Raw genomic sequence first — 9,862 nt, 5'->3', positions numbered from 1 at the left:
ATAATCTGAAAAATCATAAAAATGATTCTTGAAGCAAGAAAAAGCAGCAAAAAAAAAAAAACAAAGCTTGCAAAAAAAAAAAAAAAAAAGCAAGCAGAAAAAGCTAAAAGCTCTTAAAACCAAAAGGCAAGGGCAAATAAAAAGGATCCCAAGGCTTTGAGCATCAATGGATAGGAGGACCTAAAGGACTAAAATCCTGGTCTAAGCGGCTAAACCAAGCTGTCCCTAACCATGTGCTTGTGGCGTGCAGGTGTCAAGTGAAAACTTGAGACTGAGCGGTTAAAGTCAAGGTCCAAAGCAAAAAGAAGAGTGTGCTTAAGAACTCTGGACACCTCTAATTGGGGACTTTAGCAAAGCTGAGTCACAATCTGAAAAGGTTCACCCAGTTATGTGTCTGTGGCATTTATGTATCCGGTAGTAATACTGGAAAACAAAGTGCTTAGGGCCACGGCCAAGACTCATAAAGAAGCTGTGTTCAAGAATCATCACACTGAACTAAGAGAATCAATAACACTATCTGAATTCTGAGTTCCTATAAGATGCCAATCACTCTGAGCTTCAATGGATAAAGTGAGATGCCAAAATTGTTCAGAAGCAAAAAGCTACTAGTCCCGCTCATCTAATTAGGATCTGAGCTTCAATCAAAAACTCTGAGATATTATTGCTTCTCAATCTATTAGTCCTCTATTTTATTTGTCTAGTTGCTTGAGGACAAGCAACAGTTTAAGTTTGGTGTTGTGATGAGCGGATATTTTATACGCTTTTTGGGGATAATTTCATATAGTTTAGAGTATGTTTTAGTTAGTTTTTAGTCTATTTTTATTAGTTTTTAGGAAAAATTCATATTTCTGGACTTTACTATGAGTTGTGTGTTTTTCTGTAATTTCAGGTATTTTTCTGGCTGAAATTGAAGGAGCTGAGCAACAATCTGATTCAGGCTGAAAAAGGACTGCTGATGCTGTTGGATTCTGACCTCCCTGCACTCAAAGTGGATTTTCTGGAGCTACAGAACTCGAAATGGCGTGCTTCCAATTGCGTTGGAAAGTAGACATCCAGGGATTTCCAGAAATATATAATAGTCCATACTTTGCACAAGGATAGACGACGTAAACTGGCGTTCAACGCCAGTTCTCTGCCCAATTCTGGCGTCCAGCGCCAGAAAAGGATCAAAAGCTGGAGTTGAACGCCCAAACTGGCATAAAAACTGGCGTTCAACTCCACAAATGGCCTCTGCACGTGAATTGCTTAAGTCTCAGCCCCAGCACACACCAAGTGGGCCCCAGCACACACCAAGTGGGCCCCAGAAGTGGATCTCTGCATCATCCATCATAGTTTATCCAATTTTTGTAAACCTAGGCTACTAGTTTAGTATTTAAACAACTTTTAGAGATTTATTTTGTATCTCATGACATTTTCAGATCTAAACTTTGTATTCTCTGACGGCATGAGTCTCTAAACCCCATTGTTGGGGGTGAGGAGCTCTGCTGTGTCTCGATGAATTAATGCAAGTATTTCTGTTTTCCATTCAAACACGCTTGTTCCTATCTAAGATGTTCATTCGCGCTTAACTGTGATGGAGGTGATGATCTGTGACATTCATCACCTTCCTCAAATCATGAACGTGTGCCTGACAACCACCTCCGTTCTATATACGATTGAATGAGTATCTCTTAGATTCCTTAATCAGAATCTCCGTGGTATAAGCTAGAACTGATGGCAACATTCATGAGAATCCGGAAAGTCTAAACCTTGTCTGTGGTATTCCGACTAGGATTCAAGGATTGAATGACTGTGACGAGCTTCAAACTCCTGAAGGTTGGGCGTTAGTGACAGATGCAAAAGGATAGTAAATCCTATTCCAACCGGATCGAGAACCAACCAGTGATTAGCCGTGCTGTGACAGAGCGCGTGAGCGTAGTTTTCACTGGAAGGATGGAAGGTAGCCATTGACAACGGTGATCCACCAACACACAGCTTGCCATAGGAGGACGTGCGTGCGTGAATCAGAAGACAGAGGAAAGCAGAGATTCAGAAGACAAAGCATCTCCAAAACTCCAACATATTCTCCATTACTGCACAACAAGTAACCTTTAATTTATGCTCTCTTGGTTATTCACAATTCAACTGATAAATATAACTACTTCCTGACTAAGATTTACAAGATAACCATAGATTGCTTCAAACCAACAATCTCCGTGGGATTCGACCCTTACTCACGTGAGGTATTACTTGGACGACCCAGTGCACTTGCTGGTTAGTGGTACGTGTTGTGAAAAGTGTGATTCACAATTCGTGCACCAGCCTATGGTGCAAAGTACCACGTTAACTTGGTTAACGTGGGAACTAACGGAAGGGATGAAGAGTTGTTGAAAACGTTAGTGACACTCAACATTGTCACTAATGTTGAAGCAACCACACAACCCCCAAGAGTCACGTTAACTTCCACGTTAACTTGGTTAACGTGGAAGCTAACGATGAGGAATGAAGGATGAGCCAACGTTAGTGACACTCAACATTGTCACTAACGTTGGGATGGCTAAAGATGGCCACGTTAGAAGCCACGTTAACCTAGTTAACGTGGACTCTAACGTGAGACCTAGGGGCACATTGGAACGTTAGTGACAATGTTGAATGTCACTAACGTTCTCGAAGGATGGCAAGGGCCACGTTAGAAGCCACGTTAACCTAGTTAACGTGGGCTTTAACGTGAAGCAAGAAGGGGCACACTGGAACGTTAGTGACAATGTTGAGTGTCACTAACGTTCTCGAAGGTTAACAAGGCAACGTTAAAAGCCACGTTAACCTAGTTAACATGGGTTTTAACGTGAGGCAAAAGGGTGCATTGGAACGTTAGTGACAATGTTAAGTGTCACTAACGTTCTCGAACTTATATTCTCACTAAATATTAACACCCATGACGTTCTGACTTAAAGTCTCCGCCTACTTCGCACTTTCTCTCTGCAAGTAAAGCCAACCCCAAATAAAGAAAGGAACTGCTTCAAACTCAAGATCCAAAGGCCCAAGACTTGAAGAATCACACTAGAAGCTGAGAAGAGTAGTATATATAGGAGTAGCTTTGAATTGAGAAAGAGTTCTGGAGGCTAGAAAAAGAGAACTACTCTCTGTATTTTAGTTTCTTTGCAATTCTAGTTGTATGATGTATTCTCCATCTTTGTTTTCATTTTCAAGAGCTATGAACAACTAAACCCCTTTCATTGGGTTAGGGAGCTCTGTTGTAATTTGATGGATCAATACTAATTTTCATTATTCTTCTTCTATCTTTCCTCTTGATTTTACTTGAAAGCTTTCGATCTTCATCCAATTGAGTAGTTATCTTGGAAGAAAAGCTACTCAAACTTGGATCTCTTTTGAACCTTGAAAGAGGAATGAAGGGATCAAGCTAGAAATGCTTTCTCATGCTGGACCAATTTGGGTTTGGATGGGTATGTGACTATAACCCTCTCAATACTTGATTTGGGAAATGCATGTGGTATAATCAGTGACCATACTTCATCTCTTCTCATGAGCAATTGACCAAGGAATTGGCTATTGATCAAGATTTGAGAGATTGAATTGCAAGAAATTGTAATCCAATCACTTAAGATTGCCAAGGAGATCAATGAGTGCATTGATTGAGGAAGAGATGAAAATGAACTTGATCCGGAGAATTGCAACATCTCCTAAGCCCAATGAACTCCCCATCTCTGATCTTACCCATTCTCTTTAATTTCTGCCATTTACTTTTATGAGCAAATCCCCCATTCCCATTTACAATTCTGCAATTTATTTTCAGTCATTTACTTCCAGTCCTTTAATTCTAGCATTTACTTTTCTGTTATTTACATTCCTGCCATTTTATTTTCTGCAACTCTCAACCCAAATTCTAGATTCGCTCAACTAGAACATTCTTCTAATTAAAGTTGCTTGATCAATCAATCCCTGTGGGATTCGACCTCACTCTATTGTGAGTTTTTACTTGACGACAGATTCGGTACACTTGCCGAAGGGAGATTTGTTGAGAGACAAGTTTTTCGTGCATCAAGTTTATGGCGCCGTTGCCGGGGATTGATTGTGCATCAACAATGATTAAATTGGAAGATCACTAGATTGAGCATTTTTATTTTGTGAATTTCATTTTATGTTTGAGTGATTTACTTTTTGTTTTAGTTAAACTTCTTCCCTTCCCCCTCTACTCTTTTGTTTTTCTTTGTTATTTTCAATTCTGTTTGCTAACCCACTAACTATTTGATATATTGCATCACCCACAACTAACAGTGATTCTGACACAAATACTGTCTGCACCTATTTTCTTCGCTTGTACTTGTTGGTTGTATGACAGGGAGAAGAAGCAGGGCTTCAACTTTCTTTAATTCTGAACCTGAGAGAACCTTCCTTAGACTAAGGAGGGAGGCAAAAGAAAAATGTGTAGTTGGTGCTGAAGAAGAGGAGGAACACTTTGAGGAATACTTTGAACCAAACATGGAAGAAAACATAGAAAATCATCATGAAGAAGAGACTCACAACCATGGCAGAGGAGGTGGAGCAAATCATCCTGGGGAGGATAGAAGAGTTTTGGGCTCTTACATCAATCCAAACCCAGGCAATTGTGGAAGTAGCATCCAAAAGCCAACAATCCATGCCAACAACTTTGAACTTAAACCACAGCTCATCACCCTTGTTCAGAACAACTGTTCGTTTGGAGGAGGTGTGCAAGAAGACCCCAATCAACATTTGACCACCTTCCTGAGAATATGTGACACAGTGAAATCTAATGGTGTTCATTCTGACGCCTATAGACTGCTCTTATTTCCTTTCTCACTCAGGGACAAGGCAGCCAAGTGGCTGGAATCCTTCCCAAGGGAGAGCTTGACAACTTGGGAGGATGTGGTGAACAAATTCTTAGCAAGATTCTACCCTCCTCAACGAATTAATAGGCTGAGAGCTGAGGTTCAATCTTTCAGGCAACAAGATGGTGAGACTCTGTATGAAGCATGGGAGAGGTTCAAGGACTTAACAAGGAGGTGTCCACCTGACATGTTCAACGAATGGGTGCAGCTGCACATTTTCTATGAAGTTCTCTCTTATGAGTCAAAGAAGGCCGTAGACCATTCATCTGGAGGATCTTTGAACAAGAAAAAGACCATTGAGGAAGCCATAGATGTTATTGAAATAGTAGCAGAAAACGACTACTTCTATGCTTCCGAAAGAGGGAACACAAGAGGAGTGATGGAGTTAAACAATGTAGATGCTCTGTTGGCCCAAAACAAGCTCATTACCCAGCAGCTAGCTGACCTCACCAAGAAGATGGAGAGGAACCAAGTAGCAGCAATCTCATCTTCATCAACAATCCAAGAAGGAGTGAATGAAGAAGCAGAGGGGAGTCAGGAGCAAGCCAACTACATTGGGAATTCACCAAGGAAAAACTATGATCTATACTCCAAGACTTACAACCCTGGATGGAGAAACCACCCAAACCTTGGGTGGGGAAGTGAGCAAGATCAAAACCAAGACCAGAGACGTTACAACTCCAACAACAATGCAGCTCACCAGCAATTCACCCAGAGGACATCTCAACACCCCCACAACAACACTTCTCCACACACCTATCAAAACCAAAACAGCACATCTGCTCCGAACCACTCATCAATTGATGACAAGCTCTCTAAGATTGAAGCCTTACTTGAAGGAATATGCCAAGAGATTCAAGAAAATAAGGTGTTCAAAGAGGAGGTGCGAGCCAATATTAAGAACCAGGGAGAGACCATTAGGAAGCTGGAATTCCAGGTGGGATATTTAGCTAAGAAGATTCCCAAACCTACTGATAGCTTCCCAAGTGACACGGAGAAAAACCCCAAAGGAGAAGCAAAGAAAGTAAGATGGGAAGATTGCAAAATGGTCACTACAAGTGATCAAGAGACTGAAGACAAGCAAGGCAAACTTCTCGAATAACCTGAAGACAACTCAATAAAGGAGGAGAATAGAGATCACAAAGAACCAGAAATGTCATAACAAGAGTTGCTGAAGCTCTATGCACCCTTTCCTCAACTGCTCAATGGTGCTGTGGGAAAGAGAATATACTCAAGGTTCCTAGAATTGTTTTCATCTCTGCATGTGAACATACCATTCATCAAGACAATTCAACAAATGCCTGCATTCATCAAGTATATGAAGGAACTTCTTCCCAGGAAAAACTCACTCAAGGGAGGGCAGACTATAGTGATGAACAAGGAATGTAGTGCCCTTATTCAACCTGAGTTGCCTACAAAAAAAGGGACCCAGGAAGTTTTCATATCCCTTGTGCCATAGGTGAAAATATGTTCGACAGAGCACTATGTGATTTGGGGGCCAGCATCAACTTACTGCCCTTATCCCTGGTGAAGAGGCTGCAGATCAATGAGATAATGCCCACAGATGTCATTGTCAGACTGGCTGACAAAACTCAAAAGCAAGCAATAGGAGTGGTGGAAAATGTGTTGCTAAAGGTTGGGAAGTACTTTCTCCCATCAGACTTTGTCATTCTGGACATGGAAGAAAGTCACACTCACCCAATCATATTGGGAAGACCATTCCTAGCTACAGCCAGAGCACTTATCGATGTAGAGAAAGGGTAGCTAATATTGAGAATCCATGATGAACGACTTAGCTTTGATGTCTTCAAACTCTCACAAGAAACAGATCAAGAGGACAAGGAACTAAGCACAGATGATAATGAGACACTGAAAGAAAAAAGAAGCACTGAAGCACAGCCAGCTCATTCTGAGACCCCCTTAATTGACAAACAAGAAAAATAGCAATTGCCACAGCTCAAGGAAGAGTTGGAGGAACCCAAACCTCTAGAGGAAAGTGAAGACAACATCACAACTCCTTGGAGAAAAGAGGTCACCAAGGGGAAGGCAACCTCAAAAGAAACAAAGAAGAAGGTACCAAGGAGATGGAAGAACAAGAAGATCCCTACAGAAGACTTCTCTCCAGGGGATAGAGTTGTCTCAGCTTACTTCCCAGATGTTCCCCCTAATCTCCCTACTGTGCCATCTCAATTACCTAAGGTCTTCACTATCAACAGAGTTCTTTCCTTGGAACATGTGGAGATCATTGATCCAACCAATGGATACAAGTCCACAGCAAGAGGGGAGGACTTTAAGCGCTTCATGAGAGGCAACCCATGTTTTATATGCTTTCAGATGATAATGAATAAGTCAATCATTATGAGCTTCAATCCAAACTTGACAAACAATTGGTGAAAATCTTCTTATGCAGAATATAGTGAGGAACAAGTTTGGTGTTCAAAGCAAACCAAGATGCATGCTAGTCTTGGGAGCTTTGAACATAAAACCTCCATCACAGTGATCCAAACTAAGTTTGGTGTCACCTCATGGTGCCACCAAAATGCATATAAGGACCCACCAATAGTTAGTGAGTTAGTTGGAATTCATAAATAAACAATCAAATCCGTTCTTTCATTTTTTTTCTAAGTCGTAGAGTTTAAATTTTTTTTATATATTAATTTCCTTATTTCAAATCTTTATAGGAAAGGAAAAGAAGCATGAAAAGGGATTGATTGGACAATTAAATGGGGGAGATTTCGTCACTTAATGAAGAGCACTACACACATGTCTCAAGAGGGAACGCTTGGGGAAACACTGCCATGCAACATTGGAGAAAGAAGACCCTTGAAGACCGAACCAATCACTCTCATTAAGTGATGATCCTTGTCTTTCCTTCATACACAACCCCATCCGTCCATCTAGTAAACATTCATGCAATCCACACCCTTCATTCACTCATGATTTTCTTATATAAGTGAACCTTAGTGCATGCTCACTCCTCACATTCAAATCCCCACTCTCCACACTTCTATTGGCACACTAAACCCTTTATCACACATTGCTTTAACCAACCCACTCTTCATCTATCCGAAGCCTCAAACCCCCTCAAACAACAACTCAAGTCATGGCATCATCAAGCTCAAAGAGGCAAAAGAGGAAGGAGCCTATGGAGAGTGCTCCTTTTGATGACAAGAGATTTAAGACCGCCTTTCATGAGCATGAATTTGAGCGGATAAGGGCCAGAAGGATATTGCCAGAGTTAATCTTCCAAATCAATGCCAATGAATCACCACAGATTTGGAGAAAAATCGAACAGAGGGGGTGGCAATTACTCACCAGTCCAGAGGGGAAGATCAATGGAAACCTCATCAAAGAATTCTATGCAAATGCAGTTAGAGAGGATAAGACCAAAATCCCAACCTTCAAAAGCTATGTGAGAGGAAGGGAGGTGGACTTCAGCCCAAGTGCCATAACAAGAGCTCTTCACTTGAAATCACCTCATTTTGATGAGGAGAGTTATCAGGCAAGGATAAGTAGAAGCCCCGATAAGGATGAGCTCTCAGAGATAGCATCAGATATCTGTGTCATAGCCGCTGACTGGGAGAGGTACTCAGATGGGAGACCAAATTTCATAAAAAGGGGAGACCTTCACCCTGAAGCCAAAGGGTGGTTTGAGCTTGTAAGGAGGTCCATCCTACCAGCTGCTAATAATTCAGAGGTTAACATCAATCAAGCCACTATGGTACAATGCTTAGTACAAGGTGGGGAAATCAAAGTGCATGAGCTCATTGCTGAAGGGATTCAAGAGTCAGCTGAGAAAGCTGACTCAGGTGCCAGACTTTGGTACCCCAGCACCATTCTCTGCTTGTGCAACAAGGCCAAGGTAATATTTGAGGACAGCAGCCCAGACTGGGTGTACCCAGGGAGGCCAGTCACACTCGAGCGAATGGTTTATACCACACCTGCTCAGCAACTAAGAAGGCCACATATAGGAAGGCAAAGGGCCCAGGAAGAAGCTCATCAAGAGGAATATCATCAGGAAGAATATCAACAAGAAGAGCATCATGACCCAGCCAACTTGAATATGACTCACCTTCTAAGAGCCATTGAAGATTTGGGACAGAGACATATGGAAGGACAAGAGCAAATACTGAACCGGCTGAGCCAACAGGAAGCATGGCAAAAACAACAAATGGAGCAGCAACAGGAACAATACTCCCAGCTCACTCAAGCCATCAACCAAGTGAATGAGAGGCAAGAGATTCAAGAGGAGCACTTGCAAGAACTCAACCAGCGGCAGATAGCCCAAATGAAAACTTTCAATGAGTTCAGTGTACTCAATGAAGGAAGGCAACTACATAGGGAGGAGTTCTATGTAAACACTCAAGCCGAGTTGAACTACATGACCAGTAATATGCATCAGCTACACTATGCCATCCCTACATATGATGAGGTCCAAAAAGAATTTGTAGAACAAGAAGAGAGGAAAGTGAAATAGCAAAAGGAGACACTCAAGAAGAAGATGGAAGATAGTGGTTTCTGGAGGAAGCTACTTGGAAAAGGCAAGGGAAGTGGAAGTATAAGCACTCAAGAGAGACACAATGAGGACAAACAAGGATGGGAGCATGGACATCCACATGAATGAAAGGTGGTGGAGTTCTTTTTAGTCCATCGTTTTCTATGCTTTAAATAAGGAAGATCTTGTATGAGATCGAACCTGCTTCCATGTTATGTTTAAACTTTTTAAAATTCTGTCTTTTAAGTTTTCCTTCTGAATAGGTCCATGATTTCTGGTATAAATTGTCACTGCATCATTCCCTTATTTACTTGTAAGTTTGTCCATTTTAAATCAAATTGGAGAAGAGAATGATTATGTTTTTAAAAGACCAGAGTAGAGTTCATAATGTGGAAGTGCATTCATGAATCTTTGGGGTAGTCATAAGTTAGCTAAGTTGGTTCAACCACAAGGCTGGGATGACAATTATCTGGCCTGAATACTTTGCTTTGGATACACTCATGAGACTAAGTTAATAACA

General features: G+C 41.4%; 1 non-coding gene across 1 annotated transcript; it reads right to left on the bottom strand.

The window, feature by feature from the left end:
- Window positions 1–4,932: 4,932 nt before the first annotated feature.
- LOC148580869 (small nucleolar RNA R71) lies at window positions 4,933–5,036 on the bottom strand. Its single transcript, XR_015895535.1, has one exon. It is a non-coding gene; the product is annotated as a small nucleolar RNA R71 (small nucleolar RNA).
- Between the last annotated feature and the right edge of the window lie 4,826 nt (window positions 5,037–9,862).

This window comes from Arachis ipaensis, chromosome B10 (assembly GCF_059453495.1).
Source record: "Arachis ipaensis isolate K30076 ecotype BB chromosome B10, ASM5945349v1, whole genome shotgun sequence".
Classification (NCBI taxonomy): domain Eukaryota; kingdom Viridiplantae; phylum Streptophyta; class Magnoliopsida; order Fabales; family Fabaceae; genus Arachis; species Arachis ipaensis.
The sequence above is the reverse complement of the archived record's forward strand: the minus strand, read 5'-3'. Positions and strand labels throughout refer to the sequence as shown.